The 23,023-nt window shown below is 42.9% G+C and overlaps 1 protein-coding gene across 3 annotated transcripts in view; it reads right to left on the reverse strand.

Annotated features, from left to right (window-relative positions):
- Positions 1-15,952: 15,952 nt before the first annotated feature.
- The window catches only part of LOC141156680 (complement factor H-related protein 1-like), a 494,422-nt gene continuing 487,351 nt past the window's right edge, over positions 15,953-23,023 (reverse strand). For all 3 annotated transcript variants that reach the window (XM_073642923.1, XM_073642922.1, XM_073642920.1), the window contains one exon: positions 15,953-16,194. The gene's annotated coding sequence lies outside the window, so the exon portion shown is untranslated. The remainder of the gene's footprint in view (positions 16,195-23,023) is intronic.

Below are 23,023 nucleotides of genomic sequence, written 5' to 3' on the forward strand. Positions count from 1 at the left end.
GGATCCTCCTGCTGCTATCCTTCTGGAGTGTCCACTGATGCACCCCCTTCTCCTTGTGCGCTGGACAGAAAATGGCACTGGTCGCTTACAGGTGATGCTCGTCCTGCGCGTCCGACTCCTGCTATTTCTGGGCCAGGCTTCTGACGTGACCGTCGCATCACATATCACTCACGGCAGCTCTGCCTTCAGCTGCGCCTCTACACTTGATGCGCTGATACTCACTGGGCCGGACTTTGCTCTGCACCACACTCTCTTCTTCACTGGACGTCCTATCCTGGGAAGCATCTTCACTGCTGGGCCCATCCTCCTCTGAGTCGGAAGTCATAGTGGCTGGACATCTTTTCATGCTCTCCGGTTTCTGTCTACTCCCACGATAGTCGGTTCTTCTCCTGTACTTTACCGCCATTATCTCCATCTTGGAATCCACGCTTCTAGTCACCATCTTGGGCCACATGTCTTCCAACACTTTCTCTTCAGTGTTCTGGGTTGGCTCTTCCCCTTTTTTTTCATTCGAGGAGCTCACATCCTGCCGACTACACCAAATGTAAGGTGCCTCAGGGAGGTAGTCATGGGCTAGCCGTAACCACTGATCGCTCTGGCACCCTACAGACAATACGTGTCCTCCCTCTGATGTGTGGCTGTGTATGTGGTGCTCTCCACTTACTTCAGACCATCCAATCACGGATATCTCCAGGCATTTCTCTTCTGGAAAAAGGGCAGCAATAAATTCAGAGAAAAGGAGGTTCTTAACCATAACTGGGACTTCACTTGGGCAAGAAGAATATATACAGTATTTACAGGCAGATATAATGGATAAGGTCCGACTGGTTGTCATCTCCCTCTCAGGCGCTGGAAACATCTTCAGCCCTGGTTACCTCTTTAAGTGAAGCATCTCTATGACTCTATTCTATTGCCCAAGAGAATTTTCTTCACCAGCGACAGCATATCCGGATCCTATATCTCCCCCACGTCTTAGCCTGGAGTCCTATCTTCCTCTGCTGCCTGCAGACTGAAAGTGCCCCGTGTGCTCAATACCTCCGTTGAGTTTCTCCGGCCGGCTAACAGGACTCTTGCATAGGGAGATCTTCACACAGGTGATCCTACTGTCTGAGGGTACGGAGCTCACGTCTACCCTAGCAGCCACTATATTAGGCTGTCTGTAAAGTTCACTGTCCAAAGTCTCACTGAATCTTTCTGGAAACCCACTACTTGTTGCCTACGATAATAGACTTCCTAAAAGAGAAAAACATGGCGCTATCTAAGCGTAGTAAGATTTGTTCAATTAAAAGGGTGAGTATTAGTGATGAGCGAGCATACTCGCAAGTACTCAGTACTCACCCGAGCATCTCAGTACTCGAGATGCTCGGAGCTCGCCGAGTACTTGTGAGATGCTCGGGCGGATGCTCGAGTCCCCTCCCTGCATGTTTGGCACTATTTAGAGCGTCAATCAACATGCAGGGATTGCCTGCCACTCATTGTAATGCCGCAGCCATGGTGGTTGTGGCATTACAGTGATTGGATGGCAGCACAGCGTCATCAGGTCTATATCAGACCTGGCGCCGATGTGCTCGTCACAGTCACTCCGGAATCAGGCAGAGTAGGGAGAGGTGCTGCTGCGTCAGGGAGAGATTTGTTTGTGTATTAAGTAGTGTAGGGAGACAAACCATACATTACACATATCCATCTTAACAAACAGTCCTTTTGAGGACTAACTAATCCATCTGCAGAGATATCAGGCAGGCAGGGTATATAGCCAGGCAGTGTATATAGCAGACTGCAGTGCATATAGCACAAGAGGCTCCATTCCGATTCTGCCTTCTGCTGCTGTTAGATATTTCTATACAAGGGTCCAGGTCTCAGGGGCCAGGAATACTATTTTTTGGATCTCAATCCTCATTATTTGCTTAAAAAGTAAACCAGAGAACACAATTTTTCTGCGCCATTTGCTTGTTGGCAGTGCAGAATACAGCCAGGTCCTTTCCATATTACAGCGCTAGAAATCCAGCTATTAAAAACCGTGTTTTCTCCATCACACGGATCACATATACGTTTTCAGAAAATACTGCCATTTTTGGCCTCCATTCCAATTTTTTTTCACTGTGTCAGCGAAGTTTTTGACACCGGTTTGCTGTTCAAACTAGTTACCTACAGGCCAGGTATTTAAACTCTGTTTTCTCCGTCAAACAGATCACATATACATTGTCAGAAAATACTGCCATTTCTGGCCTCCATTAAAAATTTCTTTCAGTCTGTCAGTGAAGCAATTCACACCAGTTTTCTGTTCAAACTAGTTACCTACAGGCCATTTATGTAAAACTCTGTTTTCTCCGTCACACGGATCACATGTAAGTTTGCACCAAACTCAGTCACTTGTAGTGAGCGTGAAAGATACTGTCCTCCATTTAAAATGGGCAAGGCACATGGCAAGGGATGGGGAACTGGACGTGATGGTGATGGTGCATGCAGAGGCCGAGGACAAGGCCGTGGGCAAGCTGAAATTGTGCCACAACAAACACCCACATCTTCGCATCTTCTCGCATGACCTTCCTGTCCCAATTCCTAGGCGACCGCAGAACACCACTATTGAACCCAGAGCAGTGTCAAAAAGTTGTTGGTTAGATAGCGAATAATGCTTTCAGTCACTTAGCCACCACCACCCTGTCTTCCACACGGTCAAGTCTCAGTAGCCGTGAGTCTGGACCGCATATTCCTCACCCTGATCCTCCTTCCTCCCACAATGCCGAGTGCCCGGAGACAACTGATCCCACACTTGGACACTCTGAAGAGCTGTTCACTTTTCCATTTATAGATTCGGGCCTCTCGCCCGGTCCACTTGAAGCGGGGAAAGAGGAGATCGCATGTAGCAATACCCAAATATTTGAGCAGCAACGGTCACACAACGGCGACGGTGAGAAAGTGTCACAAGAGGTGGACGATGATGAGACACAATTGCCCGAAAGTCAGAAGGAGGACCAGGGTGCGGAAGTGGAAGACGAGGTGGTGGGTGGTGGATGATATAGTAACTGACCAAACCTGGCAGGAAGACATGCAGAGCGAGGATAGAAACACACAGGGGGAGAGAGGCAGAGCACCCCAACAGGCAGGAAGAAGCAGTGTGGTAGCCGCAGACAGAAGGCAGGCAACCGTTCCCCGTAACACCAACAGGAAGGAAGTTGCCAGTACAACTGTTAGGTCTTCCCGAGTCTGGTTGTTTTTAAAAGACTCTGCCGATAACCTCAAAAAGGCCATTTTCACCACCTGCCAGGCCAGCATCAGCAGAGGTGGCAAAACGACCAGCCTGACCACCACCAGAATGATCAGACACATGGCAGCAAAGCACCCGACTTTGTGGGCTGAACCCCAGGTCCAGGGATAGTGTCTGCGGGTGGCACCATTGCTTCTTCCACTGTTGTGCATGCAAGCCAATGCCCTGTCCATGATGTATGCAAAGGTGCCTCCTGCCCTGCACCTGTCGTTGCACAATCTCAAGTAGCAGCGTCAGGAAGCACGTCCATGTCCCTGTCCCAGCCAGCATTTAAGTTGTCCATACCCCAGTCCTTGGAATGCAAGCGCAAATATGCAGCCAACGCCCCACAGGCCACACTACTAAATTCTCACATTTCACGACTGCTTGCGCTCGAAATGTTGCCTTTTAGGCTCATGGAGATGGAAGCATTCCGCAACCTGATGACGGCGGCCATCCCTCGGTACTCGGTCCCCAGCCGCCACTATTTCTCCCGGTGTGCCTTCCCTGCATTACTCAAGCACGTGTCCCAAAACATTAGCCGTGCCCTCAACAACTCAGTTACTGGAAAGTCCACCTAACCACGGACACGTGGACAAGTGCTTGTGGGCAGGGATGGTACATCTCTCAGACGGCACACTGGGTTAACATAGTGGAAGCCGGGACGCAGTCGGACCTTGGGACGGAACACGTCCTCCCGACGCCAAGGATTGCGGGCCCTAGGTCAATCAGGGTTGCCCCCACAGTTTACAGCTCCTGCACCTCATCCTCCTCAGTCTCCTCCTCCTCATCCTCCTCAGTCTCCTCCTCCTCTTCAGGCTCCATCTCTGAAATGACCACATTAGTCACAAGCTGAAAGCACTGCAGCACTGCCTCGGCCAAGCGGCAACAGGCTGTGCTGAAGCTAATATGCTTAGGTGACAAACCGCACAATGCTGAAGAATTGTGGACAGCTCTGAAAGAGCAGGCAGATCTGTGTCTCACACCACTGAACCTACAGCCAGGCATGGTCGTGTGTGACAATGGCCGGAACCTGGTGGCGGCTCTGAGGCGAGGCGAGCTCACACACGTACCATGCCTGGCCCATGTGCTTAACCTCGTGGTTCAGTGGTTTCTCAAATCCTGCCCAGAGCTGCCGGATCTGCTTGTTAAAGTACGCCGCCTGTGTGCCCATTTTAGAATGTCACCTACAGCTTCCGCCGTCCTTGCCGTGTTTCAGCAGCGTTTGCAGCTTCCGGCTCACAGACTGGTGTGTGATGTCCCCACCCATTGGAACAATACACTGCAGATGTTGGGTAGGATTTGTGAGCAGAAGAGGGCAGTTATGAGTACCAGCATCAACAAGGCCATCGGTATTCAGTTCAGACTCCACACATAAGACCTCAGGAGTGGACATGGATATCAGACATATGTACCATCCTCCAAAACTTTGAGGACTCCAACAAGATGGTGAGCGGCGATGAAGCCATAATTAGCCTCACCATCCCACTTCTCTGTCTTCTGAAATGCTCTCTGCTCACAATCAAAGAGGATGCATTGCAGGCGGAGCACGATGAGATGGAGCAAGGAACCATACAGGGTAATCACACAGCCCAGCCTCATCTCATCCCAACGTGGATTGGGTGACAATGAGGAAGAGGAGGAGGAGGAGGAAGGACAGGAGTTAGTTTCATGCGCTATAGATGGTACTACCTGCACAGCTGTCATACTGTCTGTTCAATGTGGATGGCCAGAAGACAGAGAGGAGGAGGAGAGCATGGTCAGTCATCCTCTTGGTGAGGACACGGAAGTCTTGCTTGTTAGTCTGGCACGCATGGCCTAGTTTATGTTACTCTGCTTTTCCCACGACCCTCGCGTTCTCAAAATTTTGGGTGACAGTCATTAATGGTTGGTGACATTTCTAGACCCATGCTACAAAGAGAACTTTATATCTTTTATTCCTGAGGCAGAGAGGTCTACAAAAATGGAGCTGTACCAGTTGCGGAACTATTAAAAAAATTCCCATCTGAAAACGCTGGTGGCAGAGGGCACACTTCGTTGGATAACCAAGGAGTATAGGCGAGAGAGATACAACTTCAATCCAGCAGAGGCAGGGGGACACTGTCAAAGTTCTGGGAGAGTTTTCTCAGCCCCTCCCATCGCACAGGCCCTGAGGCGCGGGGTACTCTCACAAGGAGTGCAAAGTTTGGGAAGATGTTGAGGGAGTACCCTGCAGACCATACCAACGTCCTCCGTGATTCCTCTGTGCCTTATAATTATTGGGTATCCAAGCTTGATACATGGAATGAACTGGTTCTCTATGCCTTGGAGGCCTGCCCTGCCACCAGCGTTTTTTAGTGCCGCTGATGGAATTATAACTGATAAGCGCATCCGCCTGTCAACTGAAAATGCTGACTGGATGACTCTTAGAAAAATGAACAAGGGCTGGATTGGGCCAGACTTCTCAACACCACCGAATGATAGCAGCGTAACAAACTCAAATCCAGTGTCTTTTCTTGGGAGGTATATTCCCATGCACCTTTTCACACCCAGACATGGGTATACGCTTCCTGATTTTGGCTATTTTCTCTTGTCCTCGTCCTTCTCCTCATCCTCCACCACCATATCACCAGGGTGACCGTGGTCCGTGATGCAACACCCACATAATTTTTTTAAAGGGTGTTTATGATGCCCGTAAAAAAAAAAAATTATACAGTATGTTCATGTATAATCCCCAGGGGTAAATGTTTGTCAGCCCATACACTTAGTGCATGGGCATTACAAGTATAGAACAATTTTTATGAGACCCTCTCTTCCAAGGGGCAATGGAGTGCCTCCAAATTTTTGGCAACCCTTGCATTCACTGCATAGGTCAACACTATGGGAGACCCACTTCCTAATAATGGGAACATTGTTTTGAGGAGGCCCCCTGACCTCCATGTCTCTTCCAAGGGGCATTGAATTGCCTCCAAATTTTTAGCAACCCTTGCATTCACTGCATAGGTAAACACTATGGGAGACCCACTTCCTAATAATGGGAACATTGTTTTGAGGAGGCCCCCTGACCTCCATGTCTCTTCCAAGGGGCATTGAAGTGCCTCCAAATTTTTGGCAACCCTTGCGTTCACTGCATAGGCAAACACAATGGGAGACCTACTTCTTAATAATGGGAAAATTGTTTTCAGGAGGCCCTACTCTAAGTCTCTTCCAAGGGGTATTGGGGTGCATCCAAATTTTCAAAGTGTTATTGGGGTGCGTCCAAATTTTGGGCAGCCCTGGCACTCACTGCATACGCAATAACAGTATAGGAGACCCACTCTTTAGTGTTGGGAACAATAAAACATAGCCGGCTGATGGCTCTCTAAGAATAGTAAGGGCCGACTGCTGGTCCTTTAAGAATAGTAAAGGCCACCTGATGGCCCTATAAAAAAAGGCTTTGTGACTTTCAGAGTCCCTCCTTCATAAATGAAACACGATGTGTCTGATGATATCTCACACACCACATGGCCAGATAAGGTTGTAAAATGTTAAAATGACATTTCCTGGTGAATGCATTTGTCATGGCTGAAAGCAATGCAAAAGTGAAAAAACGCATCAAAAAATGCTACGTGTGAACATAGCCCAAGGTGTGGAGGAGAATTTTTGTTTTTGGATATTTTTTTTGCTTTATATACAAGTCATTACTCTGGAAAGGATGTTCCTGAACATATTTCCCAGGAAAATCCATTATGGTTTAGTTTTTGTATGATTTATTGTGAGTCCGTAAAAGTGGCATAATACCTCTGACAACGTTGTTGACAGAAGTGACCTGGGAGTCTGAAATGCTCCCAGGGATCTTCCCAATGCTGTCCCCTTGTCATTTGAGCACTGTACCCATCGATTTGGGCAATTTTTAGTCCCTCTGCAGACCGCTGGGGGGAGCCGCCTGAAAAATGCTCGAGTTTCCTATAGACTTACATTGGGCTCGTTGCTCGGGTCAAGCACCTGAGTATTCCAATGTGCTCGACCCAAGCATCGAGCACCCGAGCATTTTAGTGCTCGCTCATCACTAGTGAGTATCAATAGGAAATTGCTCACCTGATGCCGTTGTGAAAGCAGAGGCACAACCCCCTCTTGTACTATGCATGAATTTGCAAAAGACTGCGGCCGACCTGGTGAGGTGGGATTGAATCCTGAGACAGGAGTATCCCACAACGAGAATGGCAAAAGGAAGAACCAGGTGATGGCGCTGTCTTTGCCACCAAGTGAGATCAAGGTGCAGGAACTTCAGGTTGCTCGTAAGAGAAAAAAAATATATTAAACAAAAAAGAAAAACATTTTTTTGACCAACTCTGCTCCAACTAGAGCAATATTCTACCATCTCCCAAAAATCCATAAGAGTTTAAAAGAACCCCCTGGACGCCCCATTATATCGGGCATAGGATCCCTCACTAGCTCCCTCTCACACTATATAGATCTCTATCTACAGGAGTTTGTTATCCAACTTCCCTCTTATTTGAGAGATTCGGCACAATTGATCAAAAAGACAAAAGAAATCGTATGGGAGGAAAATTATTTATTTATAACACTTGATGTCACAGCGCTCTATTCCAATATCGGGCACAAATTGGGACTAGATTGTGTAGAATTTTACCTGAACACAAATCCTACCTTAAAAACGGAGCAAAAGCTTTTTTTGCAGGCAGGTCTGCATTTTATATTAGAGCACAACCTCTTTATGTTCGAGGATAAATTATACTTGCAGCAGCTTGGGACTGCAATGGGGACTCGAGTGGCTCCAAGTTTCGCAAATCTATTCATGGGGCGATTCGAGTCCCTATCATCAATTATGTCACATGAATATAAAGCATACATCAAATACTACCGTAGATATATTGATGACCTGATTATTATATGGAGCGGTACGGAACAGGAGGCTGCAAAATTTGTGAGAGGACTCATTGCCAGTGAATGGGGCCTCACATTCATAGCTCATATAGCGAGTGACAAAATTATATATCTAGATCTGGAATTATTTCATATGGATAAGACCATCATGAGCAAAACACACTTCAAAACAGTCGATGGAAATGGATATTTAGACTTCAATAGTGCTCATTTCCCGAAATGGAAAAAGAATATCCCATCAAGTCAATTTCACCGAATCAGGAGAAATTGTACATTAACAGCTGATTACATAAAACAATCCAAAATTCTTGAAAAAAAGTTCAAAGAAAAAAGATATCCCATGGGAATTGTTGAAACAGCTTTTCAAAAAAATTTAATTTAATGCAATTGGATTGTCTCAATAAACAAAATAAGAAGGGAGAAGAAAGCAAGGAGGATAAAAACCTTTGGAGACACAATTTTATTACAGCATATAACAGGGGTAATCAGTATATCCGCAACACTTTAAAGAAATATTGGTACTTATTGCAAAAGGACCCTATATTAAAAACAATTTTTCCAAAAGAACCACAAATTACTTTCAGAAGGGGCACAATGGTAAAAAACATGATAGCTCCAAGTAAATTGAAGAAAAAAAGACCCCAAAAAATCAGTGTTGATTCATCGGTTTATAAAAAGGAGGAGGCAGTCTCTAAATGCTTTCTAAAAAAAATGCTGCTGCTGCAGGATTATAAATCATGGAGCTAAAGAAATTAATTGTAATAGTACGGGAGAAAAACATAAGATCTCACAAAATCTAACATGCAATTCCGATCACGTGATTTATGTGGTTACCTGTGTCTGTGGTCTTCAATACGTGGGTCGTACAACCCAGACTCTGAGATCACGCATGAATGGCCACAGGCATAATGTAAAAAATGGTTTCTTGAAACAAAGTCTATCTAGACATATAGTGATGAAGCACAATAAAAATTTTGATGTGGTCAATGTTACACCACTGGAACAAATCAATATAGAATCACTAAATAGAAAAAAGACATTGAATGCTAAAGAATCATTTTGGGTATTTAAATTGCAAAGTTTATTTCCGGATGGTCGGAACGATAAACTAGAACAAGTTTGATCATCATCCCAAATACATTTTTATTATGGATTCTTGTTTTATTATGAATCTCTGTTTTGTTTTGTTTTTTTCATTCAATACTTTTAACACCAAAAGAACAGTTGTGTATTTTTATGTTAAAGTGGTACTTTTTAGCTTTCTAGATAATGGGATGTTATATTTTTTATTCAAAAGAAAGAAAAGAAGAAAAGGGAAAAAAAAGTGAAACCTTTATTTTTTAATTATTCAATATTTTTGAACACAAAAAGAACAGATGTGTAATTTTGTGTTGAAGTGACACTTTTTATGCTTTCTAATAATGGGATGTTAATCAGATTGATATATAATATTTACATGTTTATATATATATATATATATATATATATGTACAGTACAGACCAAAAGTTTGGACACACCTTCTCATTTAAAGATTTTTCTGTATTTTCATGACTTTGAAAATTGTACATTCACACTGAAGGCATCAAAACTATGAATTAACACATGTGGAATTATATACTTAAGAAAAAAGTGTGAAACAACTGAAAATATGTCTTATATTCTAGGTTCTTCAAATTAGCCACCTTTGGCTTTGATGACTGCTTTGCACACTCTTGGCATTCTCTTGATGAGCTTCAAGAGGTAGTCACTGACAGCTGTACCCGACAGTGGCATCTTGTGGCTGGTTACAAGTACTGCAGCGAAATCACCATTTCTGTAGCTAAGAGAGTGAGTGCATGTCTCCAGAATGAATCACGAGCTGGGCATAATGTTCGGGCACTAAAATGTACAGCCACTACAATGGCACCTCTGCTGTTTTTTGGTGGAAAACACCCATGGAGCCCAAATCGTCACTATACCAGTAGATAAATTACCAGAGGGGTTTAATTTCCAAAATGGGGTCGCTTGAGGGGGATTCTGTTCTTCTGACACTTAGGGGCTCTGTATATAACGTCCTTAAAATAGTGAACCAAAATTTGTTCTATGTGAGTCAAATAGCTTATCTTCCCTCCTGAGTTTCACCATGGGGCTAAGCAGTACCGTACAGTACTGGGGTATATGGGGTATTGCGTCGTTCAGCAGAAATTGTGTGACAAATTTTGGTGTAATTTTTACTCACCTGATGGAGTTGGACGAACACGTAAGTGGGCTGCGCTGCTGAAGTAAATCAATTCTTCAGAGATGATGATGATGAAAAGGCTTTTTATTAACAACGTTGTTAATAAAAAGCCTTTTCATCATCATCATCATCATCTCTGAAGAATTGATTTACTTCAGCAGGGCAGCCCACTTATGTGTTCATCCAACTGGATTCAGTGAAGTTATTGACACGTGGTCGCTGTGAAAAATAGTAACCTACAGGCCAGCTATTTAAAACTGTGGTTTTCCGTCACACTTATCACATATAAGTTCACTCCAAGTTCAGCCATTTCAGGACTGCATTTAAATTTTGTTGCAGTGTGTCAGTGAAGTTATTGACACCAAGTCGCTGTGAAAAATAGTAACCTACAGGCCAGCTATTTATAACTGTGGTTTTCCATCACACATATCACATATCATGGCCCTATAAAAATAGTCTTTGTGACTTTCAGAGTGCCTCCTTCATAAATGAAACAGGATGTGTCTGATCATGTCTCACGCACCACATGGCAAGATAAGGTAGTCGAAAGCAATGCAAAAGTGCAAAAACACATCAAAAACACTACGTGTGAACATAGCCCAATATGTGGAGGAGCATTTTTGTTTTTATTTATTTATTTTGCCTTATATACAAGTCATTACCCTGGAAAGGATGCTCCTTAACACATAGAGCTGGGCCACTGTAACGACATGTTCCCATTGGAAAAGAGCGGGTCTACTATCTAGTTATAGGGTATGCAGTGAGTACAGTGGCTGTCAAAATTTAGGAAAAACCCCAATAACAATTTAAAGACACATAGAGGTGGGCCTCAGTAATGACATTTTCCCATTAGAAAGGAGTGGGTCTGCTATACAGTTACTGCATACCCTATAAGTCCAATGGTTGCCAAAATTTAGGAAAAACCCCAATAACAATTTAAAGAGACACATAGAGGTGGGCCACATTATCGATATGTTCCCATTATAAAGGAGCGGGTCTGCTATACAGTGATAGGGTATGCAGTGAGTCCAACGGCTGCCAAAATTTAGGAAAAATCCCAATAACAATTTAAAGACACATAGAGGTGTGCCTCAGTAATGACATGTTCCTAGAAAGGAGTGGCTCTGCTATCCAGTTATAGGGTATGCAGTGAGTACAATGGCTGCCAAAATTTGGGAAAAGCTCCAATAACAATTTAAAGACACATAGAGGTGGGCCACACTAACAAAATGTTACCATTAGAAAGGAGTGGGTCTCCCATACTGTTCTTGCATATGCAGAGATTGCAACGGCAGCCAAAAATTTGTAGTAACTCCAATGCCCCTTGCAAGAGACGTAGAGTTCGGAGCGCCTCCTGAAAACAATGCTCCCATTATTTGGAAATGGGTCTCCCATACTGTTTGCCAATGCAGTGAATGTAACGGCTGCCAAAAATTTGGAGGAACTCCAATGCCCCTTGCAAGAGACGTAGAGGTCAGAGTCAGTCTCCTTAAAACAATGTTCCCATTATTAGGAAGTGGGTCTCCCATAGTGTTTGCCTAAGCAGTGAAGCAATGGCTGCCAAAAATTTGGAGGAACTCCAATGCCCCTTGCCAGAGATGTAGAGGTCAGAGAGCCTCCTTAAAAAAATGTTCCCATTATTAGGAAGTGGGTCTCCCATAGTGTTTGCCTATGAAGTGAAGCAACAGCTGCCAAAAATTTGGAGGAACTCCAATGCCCCTGAGCACTAATTTTGAAACTAAAACAAAGTCCTGAATCCAAGTCTGTGTCCAAGAAATGATGGAGTGTGCTTAGCCTCGCTGGCAGATACCCAGTCACAGAAATGGATTTTTGCTATCCAATGACTAATTTTTAGCCACACATTAACCCTAGAACGCATGACCATAAAAATCTACTTTTTCACATACCTGGGGCCTTTTAGGCCCGTGTGCAAATAACATGGAATAACTCAAACAAAAATGACAAACAACTATATACCTGAGGAATACCTAGAGTTTCAAAATTCTAACTAAAGTAATCTTGCAGAAAATAGAAAACAATTAACAGTGCGGGCCTGCAAGGCCCCAGGTATGTGTTCTAGGGTTAAGAGTGACCCTTCCTATAAAAGAAAAAGGGGCAAACTTTTCCCAGATTCCGAAAGGGAGTTTAATTGGCTTATTACCAGGATAAGCTGTGTTACCTGCTCTGTGATGTTTTCTTTGATGAAATGTCTGCATGCATGAATGACTAGCAGACACCTCTGTGATCCCAGCAGACACCATGCTCCCCCACCTGGGCCATCGTCACGGCTATAACAAATAGCTGAGACAGTGGGAGCAACAGTTAGAGTTAGAGACGAGAGGATAGATCTACAGTTGATGAACTTTGTGCTCAATTTCCTGAAATTCCTGATTCCACACAAATTTGAACCATTTTACGCACTGCTGAAGAATAAGATAGCAGCTAATTATATTTTGCGTAGCTGTGGGGGCTTCGCCATAATGCCTTGCGGCTATAACATCACATTATCTATCCCAGCCTATCCAGTGGATTATGAGACCCTGTAAGGCTGAGGACAGTAGTTTTAAATTACTCCATTAATTTTACTGTATCATGTACTTGTGAGAGTGTGAACTGAGATAGCAGCAGGAGAGCATTAGGACCCTGTGAGTTTTGCCTGGCTGAGCTCAGAGCAGGGGCAGAGCAGGAGACCCTGAGTGTTCTGAGGGTGTCTGCTGTGTGAGAAGCTGGACAGGGCGTCTGAGGAGAACTGCAAGGACTGAACTGCAATAAGACTCTCTCTTTACAAGCTTTCCTGTGGGGGTTGATAACCCCTGGCCCTTGTGAAGCTGTGTCCCTGCTTAAGAACAAGTGCTGAGCTGGGCAAAGCTGTGTGGCTCTTTGGAGTTTTGTGGAAGTCCATGTTGAGTGACTAGAGTCTTTGTGCTGAAGTAGCCAAGTGTCGAGTGAGAAGGGAAAGAGACTGAGGATATCATCTCTGTGACAGAGCGCGTGGTCGGTGGTCCGGAAAACAGTGAGTGACTGCGAGAGAAGGGGTCCGCTGCCATTCACATTGAGAGGATACTGACAAGCCTTGTGAAAAGATCTTCCCAGACCTTAACCTGAGGCTACAGGACTAAAATCCCCGGTGTGTGGGCTCGGCATCGGCCGACAAGACAAGGAACCTTTGTTGTTTTTGTGAATATTCCTTTTGTTTGGTGCCAAAGTTTTCCCGGGACTAGCTGCAGCCACCGCGATTCACAGGCCTGTGATAGACCACATCTGAGGTTAACGGTACCGTAACTTTAAGATACCCGGGTATCCCTATACTAGGGAAATAAGAGCAATTGGTATAGTTTCATGCATTGTTATTGTTAATAATAGTAGGATTGTACTCAGTGTGCCATTTAAGGGGGTCCCCATATACCGCCCTCACTATATTGACACAGTGTTTAGGTAAAATTGTTCCAGATCTTTAGAATAATTCACATAAACTGGAAACCTTGAGATTGGCACATTGATTTCAGCTTTTGCTGATTGTGTGTATTTAGTAGAGACAGTGTCCCAGGTAGAACCTGAGACTGATTCATGCAATACTGAATTTTAGTCTAATCCCTGTTTTAGTAAAGAAAGTGTTGTTTATTTCTGTCTCTGTCTCAGTTTGTGACTCACTGGATCTCTCTCGGACCTCCGGTCATTACTTACTGACAAACAGTAAAAGAATTTCAAGTGCAATTTGTGAAAAACTGCAATTTTGGCAGTTTTTTGGGTTTTGTTTTTACAGTGTTCATTGTGAAGTAAAAATGATGTGGCAACATGACTCTTTAGGTCAGTATGATTATGGTGATACTAAACTTGTATAGTTTTGTTATATTTTAGTAATCAGAAAAGATTCTGAAATTTGTAAAAAAAAGACAAAAACTGTCGATCAGGCATTTTGAGGATTTTTTGTTTTGTTGTTCAATGTAAGTAATAGTTTTATATTTGAATAGAGTGGGCCATTATGTAGACGTTGATAACAATTATGCTTACTATTTTGTTTTATTTCTTTTCTTTAAAATTGGGAAAATTTTACGCAAACAGGTCACAGCTGGTCACACGCCAGATATAACCTTACAATTTCAGAACGTAATCCAGCAATCAAGTGGATCCACATCCCAGTGTTCCTGGATTCCAAGTAGTTGTATTTTCATTAGCTGCACTTCTCAGAGGGGAAAAATTTCAGCCTCCCATCATCCTATGGTAAATATAGAGAGCATAAACCAAAAGCCCACAATAATGAAGTACCGCAAGAGCCACAAGAACAGAGCTTCTTTCCACAGGATGAAGCTGAAAATGGTGAAATTTAAATCGAGCTGGGTCTGATGTATATTGTAAAGCTGTCTTTAATTATTTTTTTTTTGTAAGTAGAATAAATACCCTGCAGAAACAAGGTACACACAGAACTTCACCTTATAAACAGTTTTATCACCGGCACCGACATCTTCCGAGAGTTCAAGGCCCGCAGTCTCGCACTGTCTGGACGCCATCTTCTCCCAGCCTGGGTCCTGCAGCATCAAATCACTCTTGCCACCGCCGGCCTCCTGAAGCAGCAACCCTGCCTTCTTTGACCATATTCCTTCTCTGCCACCCCCTGGTAAGCTATTGTTAAAATGGACTATAAGGTGCATCACCATTTTATTTAACAGAAATTTTATTCCATCTGCCACCCCAAAATTTGGGGTGTATCTTATGGTCCGCTGCGTCTTATAGTCGGCAAAATATGGTATTTTAGCTATATTTTAGAAAAATTATTGCTGAAAAAATTAGCTGGGCATGAGGAGAAGAGTACTCTTGGTGGTACTTCTCCTGTCCTGCTCAACTTGAATAAGAAGTCTATCCCTATATGTAAATACGTAGAGACCTGTTAATCAAGCTGAGCCAGGCAGGAGAGACCCAGAAGAAGCTGCTTAGTGATCTCGCCATGCTCGGTCAAATTTAAAGCTAATGTCACTTTAAGAAGAGAGGAAAACATAGCTTCTTGAATTAAGGAAACTTGTCTAAATTTCATGTTGGCCATGGTTTGCACCATGAATGGTTGACATATTCCCGTTATTCCCTATTGTTTTAGGTATACAGCTCACAATGCAGGTCTATAAATTTCCATGGAAGTAGAATACAAACAAGCTCTATGTACTCCAATACCACCGTCATATTCTCTTCTATTTGTCTTATTATTTGTATGTTATCAAATGAACCTTAAGGGAAAAAAATAGTCCCTTTTCTTAATTCAGTTTAACCTTCTGGATATCAGCACACTATAGAAGAAAATAAAATTACGCAATTTCATGTAAGCTTATTGGAAAATTACAGCAGTGTGCTGTATGTAATTATGTACTGTATACACTGTATTATAGGTATATACCCTGGTTTAATTACAACATGCTAAAACGTTCATATATATGATATATCATTGATTCACCATCAATTAAACTTACCTAAGTAACTGAAACATTCCATAAAGTAAAAAACATTCCATAGGGCACCAAACTTTATATAATAGAGATTTGCACTATTATTGCAGGTTTTTAGTGCTCTACCAAAAAGAAAAATTGTCTATAGTTTTCCACTTATTTAGTAAAAAAAAAAAAAACTCACAAAAATAAAGATGCTGAAACTATATTTATTGTGAAATAGCTGACAGGCATAAAGTAATGATCCAAAAGTATGTCTTGATTATTTGTTTCTTTTTTTATGGCAGACTCATTAATATACTGCATATTATTTATATTTAATTAGGCTTTTTTTGCAGCAAATTTCTTCATTAAGCATTAGCAGTAACATTATGTAATCTCTTTATTTATGAATTTCTTGGATCCAGATGCTTAAGTGGACTGTGGTCAGCATCTGAAAGACAAAATAAGACATTACAGACATTCACTAATAGATTTTCACAAAGATTATATTGAAATAATATGAAAAAATCAAGACACACTATGTCATTGGAGAAAATATAAGGTCGTGAGCCACAAGGCAAAATATCCAATGGAATCCCTAAGTATCATGGGCCTTTATTAGCAGAGTTGACTACAATCCTGAAATTCCTGGATGGTAGATTAATCCCTTCCCGACCAAGTAATATTCCAGTTTTGCAATTCTTTTCCCTGAAGCACCTTTTTTAGTATCTTACCAGATGTCTTTGCGGCGGCTGTGTTTTCTGCATTTTTTTGTTCCTTATATAATATAGTGGTGGCTCATAAGGAGAAGAATGAATAGTTCACTGCACACATGACTTGGACGTGACTATAAAGGGGGACTCTGCTTCTTACACTCACTCATCCACTCATCTGTCCATTCACCTATTGCAATAGGTTGACAATGAGTTAAGCGCACCCCACAGCCATTTCCCACATCCACACCAAACTTCTTACTGCCACCACGCGCTGTTTTGATAGGCCAGTGAGACCCCTGTGCTGGCTTACACATTAATACACACATATGGCCAACTTTTGCAAACTCCTGATAGGTACTATTTTTTACTCTGGCATATACATGGTAACACAACCAGGCTATACTTTCCCTCTTCAAGTTTGTAGGTACATTTAGAGAAGCAAAGCATAAATTTATTACATTTTAGGTTTAATATATGAAGAAAGTACAGTGCTTATAAAAGCGACAAAAAGACAAAATAATAGATGCAAGCAAGACAAAAACAGTATATAACAAAAAGGGATAAATAAAGTAAACCCTTACAGATTAGATCTGTGAGCAGAAGATTTACCATAGAAATTTGGGCAGATCTACAATTCACATTGTCTCTTCTGGATCTGACAAAGAGTTTTTTTTGGGTTTTAGATATTATGAAGGGTTTCTTCCACACCCCTCACCCCTGCTTCCAGTCAGGTGAGAGGACGATGGCTAGTTGTATGTATGAAAAAGTGATTCATGATTCTAATTTATTTGAGTAATAATATGACCACTATATTTCACCAGCCTAGACTCACCAAATATTAAGATATATCCATAATTCCGGTTGCTGTTAGATTTCTATGATGTCTAAGAGCCAAAAATTCTGGTGTTTGAACCCACTGAAGTGACTATGCCCTCAAACGCAGATACATCCAGGATTGTTTGGACATCAGATTTTTGTTATAGATATGGCAGGAAAAATATGGTATTGTCATGTCTGCCCTGTGATGTCCCTAGTATGGAGACATCCTGTCTGCCTTAGGGGCAATAATGTTCACCTTTATCGTAGCACTTGTTTGCTAATGAGGAAGTACACAGTCTCCAAAAACTGTCAGATACTCCCTAATTAATTTATCTACTTGCAGAGGAGAATGCTCTGATTTTGAATCATAGAATGCTATGATTTTGAATTTATATTTATTTAATCTATAACTCCAATCTATAACAAGCTTCACGGTTTTTGAAGACTGAATGGTTAAAAGACGATACAAAAGCCAGAACATATGCAAGGTCCTTTTGACATTCGTGTGCATATGTTCATTGTTTTTGCTGTTTTTAGTGCTTTTTCGTGCAGGTTCCTGGCTAAATCTGCCTAAAAAAGATGTTCTATGCACATACTCTAACAGTGTTAGTTTTCTCATATGTGCCACTCCAGGGGTGTATGTGCAATCCCAGCACCTACTATAGTTACACCCCTGCAAAACTATGTAGTTTTTGTGTATTTGGACATTTAAATAATATAATTAAACATTATAAAAATCTAAAATTGATTTAATTGCAGTTGACTGTTAGATAATTTATGCAAGAGGGATTTGCTGCTTGCACAGCTAATTTTAAATAAATCTCCCAACTTCTTGATAAGATTTAAGCCTTGTTAAAAAGGCTGTATTTTCAGTCATTGTGCTGTCCATATGCTAGTGTAACATTTTGACCTTCATACTGCACAGATGAAATGAAGATCTACTGGTGAAAACTGTTGTGTTTGTCAAAAATGGATTATAGATCTATTGTTAAATTATTTTATCTATGACTTGTCTTTCCTGAGCACATTAGAGGAGAATTATCGAATGTGGGTTAGAGATTAAGTTGAGTTGCTGACCGTATTACGCATTTATGCTTCTGCCTTAAATTTCCAAAATATCTCTTTTTAATATGAAAAAGCTAGCATGGGCTTTGATCTAGCCCTTGCCCCTTTTAATACATTTCCCATATTGCTTCATAACTTTTAGTTTTGGCCTTGAAACTTTAGTATTGCCCTGATGATATTTCTGTACAGCAAAAAGTTCCTGCTGGCATACCCTCCAGATAAATCTACTTTGTCCAGCTTTTTCTAATAGTAGACTCATTCATTAGGGTGGGATAGGATATCTTCAGTTTACGTGACTACATTTTTTGGTTATTAGAGACTTGTTTTAAAAGGTCTGGGCAATTATTTTATGACCCTTTCCAGACTCATATAACTCTATATATTTTTTTCTAAAGCATCAGAGAGCTCTTTGAATCTCGGCATAGTGATGCAACAACATAAACAGCAGAGCAATCTAAATGTGTGAGGCTCAAAAAGGTAGTTTCTTGCAGATCCTCTCTTACCACGTTCTAATCATTTGAAGACATATTAACAATTTTTTTCTCATTTGTGTGTTGTTAAAAAAAAAATGGATGCCACAAAAGATAAAAATGGTCCCTTTTTGCAGTCACAGAACAAAAACATTTGTGTTAACAGACCTTAACCAAAGTTGTCTGAATACTACTCATAAGCATCTCTATGTACACTATAGGGTCAAAAGTATGTGGACATCTGTGTAGGATCCTCAGCGTTCCCCTCAGTGCCACGGCCCTGGTCTGGCGTCTTCCAGCTCCCATCCTGCAGCTACTGTGGCGCGAACTGCGCGCAACTTCCCGGGCACTGTGCTTAAGGCGCGCGCCCTCCCTCCCTCTTAAAGGGGTCGCGGCTGCCGTCCTAAAACGTCCCCGGCAAATGGCCGGAGGACTTACCCTATTTAAAGCACCTCCTCCAATATGGAGGTGCCTGTGCAAGGTTGTTGTTCTGTGTGCTAACAGTTGCTTCAGCCCCCAGGTCCCGCTGCCTGTCAGCCCTGCCCACCATTCTGCCTGCCAGTTACCTGCCGTGCTCACCAGCCTGCCTACCTGGGAGCACCTTCCTGTTACCTGTTGTGCCTGCCCGCCAACCTACTTGGAGCACCTACCTGTTACCTGTCGTGCCCGCCAGCTTGCTTACCCAGAGTACCCATCTGGCTATCTGCCGAACCAGCCTGCTTATCTATCCGTACCACCTGTCAGCCTTCCAGACGTGCGCATCCGCTGTACCGGTCAGTTCCTGCCATCTAACCCGTGGGAGTCACCTGCTCTCACACAAGGTCGGTCCCAGAGTGGCACCTGGTCCCCCTGCTCGGTCCCTCCCTGGTTTACGGAGTCGATTGAGCCGCCGTGCAACCTTGGTCAGGCCAAGTAGGCACTTCGTCATGCCCCTCTGGTCCCTCCTTGCACCGAAGCACAGAGGTTCCACCACCCGGACCCGTAATAATCTGACCATCAAAACGCCACGAGTATATTAGTAATTCCATTTGAAGTGTTTCTGTGGGAATTTTTCTCCATTTATTCAAAACAGTATTTGTGAGGTTCAGCACTGGTGTTGGATGAGAAGATCCAGCATGTAATTAGCATTACAACGGATTTAAAAGTTGTTTGATAGGTCAAGTTTCTCAATAACAAACTTGTCAGTCAAACCATGTCTTTATAGACCTTCCTTTCTGCTCAGGAGCACAATTATGTAGAAACATAAAGGGTTTTCCCCAGAATGTTATACAAATATACAGTTTTAAACAGACCATTCTTATATGGACATGGATTCTGGGTGTAGGTTCGGTGAATCCACAATGCTGCTATACACCCAGTCCCCCTTCAGATTGTGCAGGGGGGGGGTCTTCTTCTGTTTCTCTATACATATTTATACTGAATATATAATCCCTTCCCCCATCCTTGCAGACTCTACAATCTGTTCTCTCTTCTATGTCTGCAGTGCTTCTGAAAATTGACTCCCTCCCCTCATCCTGCTAACTTTGCCATAAGGGCTATCCACCCTCTCAAATACAGCTTGCACCCATGTACAATTTGCTACTCCCCACTCCCTTCAGGTAGCTGAAACACTATGGTACTGTTTCATGGTGCGGGGCAGCAGTGGTGGGCAAGAGCAGCATGATGGCTCAGTTGTTAGAAATGCAGCCTTGCAGCGCTGGGGTCCTGGGTTCAAATCCCACCAAAGACAACATGTACAAGGAGTTTGTATGTTCTTCCAGTGTTTTCGTGGGTTTCCTTCAGGTACTCTGGATTCCTCCCACACTCCAAAAACATGCAGATTGTGAGCCCCAATGGGGACAGTACCGATTAATGTCTGTAAAATTATCTGAACTGTAAAGCGCTGCAGAATATGTTGGCTCTATATAAATATAAAGATTATTATCATCCACGCCCTACCACGTGACATGAAAATGTGAGTCCTGGCTTGGTCTGTGTGTTGATATTATCTAGGCAATATGCCTCTGCAGACTGCATACTGGCAGGAGTGGACCAGACGGTATGGACATAAGAGTAAGGGAGGCCAAAGGTAAACTTTCTACTGAACAATAACTTGATGAGAAGTATATACATCAGATAGTAGGTACTGATGGGCGAACCTGGATGCTAAAGTTCGGACTCCGAACATGGACTTTTCACAGAAGTCCATGTTTCTGTTCAGATTCGACAGCCCAATAAAAGCTTGTTCCGGTGTGGGCACTTCCGGCCCCATCACAACCATGCCATGTAAAAAGATAAATAATAAAAAAAAAAAGATGTGGGGTCCACCCAATTTTTGATAACAAGTACAAGTCAAGCAGATAGCTGTGAGCTGCAGCCCTCAGCTGTCTGCTTTATTTTGGCTGGTTATCAAAAATAGAAGGGCCCCCACAGTGTTTTTTTTAATTATTTAAATAAATAATTAAAGAAAATGGTGTGGGGTTCCCCCCATTTTTGATAACCAGCCTAGGTAAAGCAGACAGCTGAGGTCTGGTATTCTCAGTCTGGGAAGGTCCATGGATATTTGTCCTTCCCCAGCCTAAAAATAGCAGTCGACAACTGCCCCCCAAAAGGCACATCCATTAAATGCGCCAATTCTGGCACTTTGACTGGCTCTTCCCGCTTGCCCTGGTACATTGGCAAGCAATGTAATATTTTGGGGTTGATGTCAGCTGTGTAATGTCCGCTGACATCAAGCCCAGAGGTTAGTAATAGTGCGGCGTCTACCAGATACCCTCATTACTAACCTAGTAAGATATAGTTAAAAAAACACAGACACACAGGGAAAAAAATGCTTTATTTGAATAAAGACTCCTGTTCTCTTGTTTACCCATTTATTACTTAAAAATAAATTCAGGGAGTTCTTACAGTAATCCAAGAGTGTTATGTCCCATGATGTTCAGTGAATCCTATGGAGTCTCGTTCAGATAAAGTTCTCAGAACAAGACTTCATAGTTTACTCCCGTTCAGCGGTAGTCACAGAAATTCTCACTCTCCTGCCTGCCGCTTACCACAAGTAACCGTATTGAGCCTCGTTCTGAGAACATTTTGAGAATGGCATCGCGACCGGCACTCGCTCTGCCCTTGTAAGGACTGGCCGCTGTGAACTGAGATAACCTTACTGACTTCACTTCAGTTCACAGCAGTCGGGTCTCGCTGAGAGCGGCGCTAGACGTGGCAGTGGCTGCTGCTCCAGTCTATGGAGCTGGATTCTCTGAATGGGGCTCCATAGAGTAGATAAAGAAGATTGGGATCATTATGGGACCTTCATATTATGGATTACGGAGGACCCTGTGGATTATTATTGTTATTGTTTTAATAAATGGTGGAAAGAGGGAAATTGTTGGGGAGTTTTTTTCGGGTAACCGAACCAAACTTTTTTATAAAGTTCAGCCGAACACAATGAATCCGAACATCCTGATCGTTGTCTTCTCTTGGTTGTGAAACAATGATGTTTGTTATTATATTAATTGCATATTATACTAAAGGCAGGTGAATGTTGATTTAAAGAGCCCCCTTCCCAACTATGTAAATTGATTAGCTCAAACAATGAGAACTGAGTAAGTCCCGCACCTTTGCCTCTGACCTGTGACTGATGACCTTAGCCACATATGTAAATATAAAAAGGGGTTTTGCCATCCTGCTTCTAAGAGAATTGAAAGAGACTTTACAAGGAAAATGAAAGTTTAGAGATACTCGTGAGACCATCAGCTTGGTAGCATGACTTTATACAAAGAGACACAGATTTGGATTCTACATGATTCCAGCCTAAGGGTATGTGGCCCTGACTGGAAAGATATGGATCTGCTTCATTGACCATCAGAGAACCCACGGATACATTTGGGGAGACCAGGTAGGGACGTTGAAGTCACCTGGGCCCAAGGATATGTTGTTTTGTAGTTGCCAGGTGGAACCATCTGGTCGTCTGGAACCCCTGGAGACATTCTTGGAAGCAATATTAGGACCAGGAGGTCATCTTGCCCCAGGGAAACTCTCGGAGAGGCCAGGGTGGGACCCTCGGGTCTCCTGGCCTTGTACCTCGATGGACTGTCAGCTTCTTAAGCTTGCCGCTATCTCTTCTCTGTGGAGGCCTGCCAAAAGCAGGGGGGGGGCAGTGGATGTGGTAGTTGGCCCTGGAAGTGCCAAAGTCGCAGCTGGTATTAGCTGGGACTGTTCTATCTGTGTTTTGTCC

Source organism: Phyllobates terribilis, unplaced genomic scaffold, assembly GCF_046119375.1.
Source record: "Phyllobates terribilis strain yellow unplaced genomic scaffold, ASM4611937v1 Scaffold_8__6_contigs__length_399053987, whole genome shotgun sequence".
Taxonomy (NCBI): Eukaryota; Metazoa; Chordata; class Amphibia; order Anura; family Dendrobatidae; genus Phyllobates; species Phyllobates terribilis.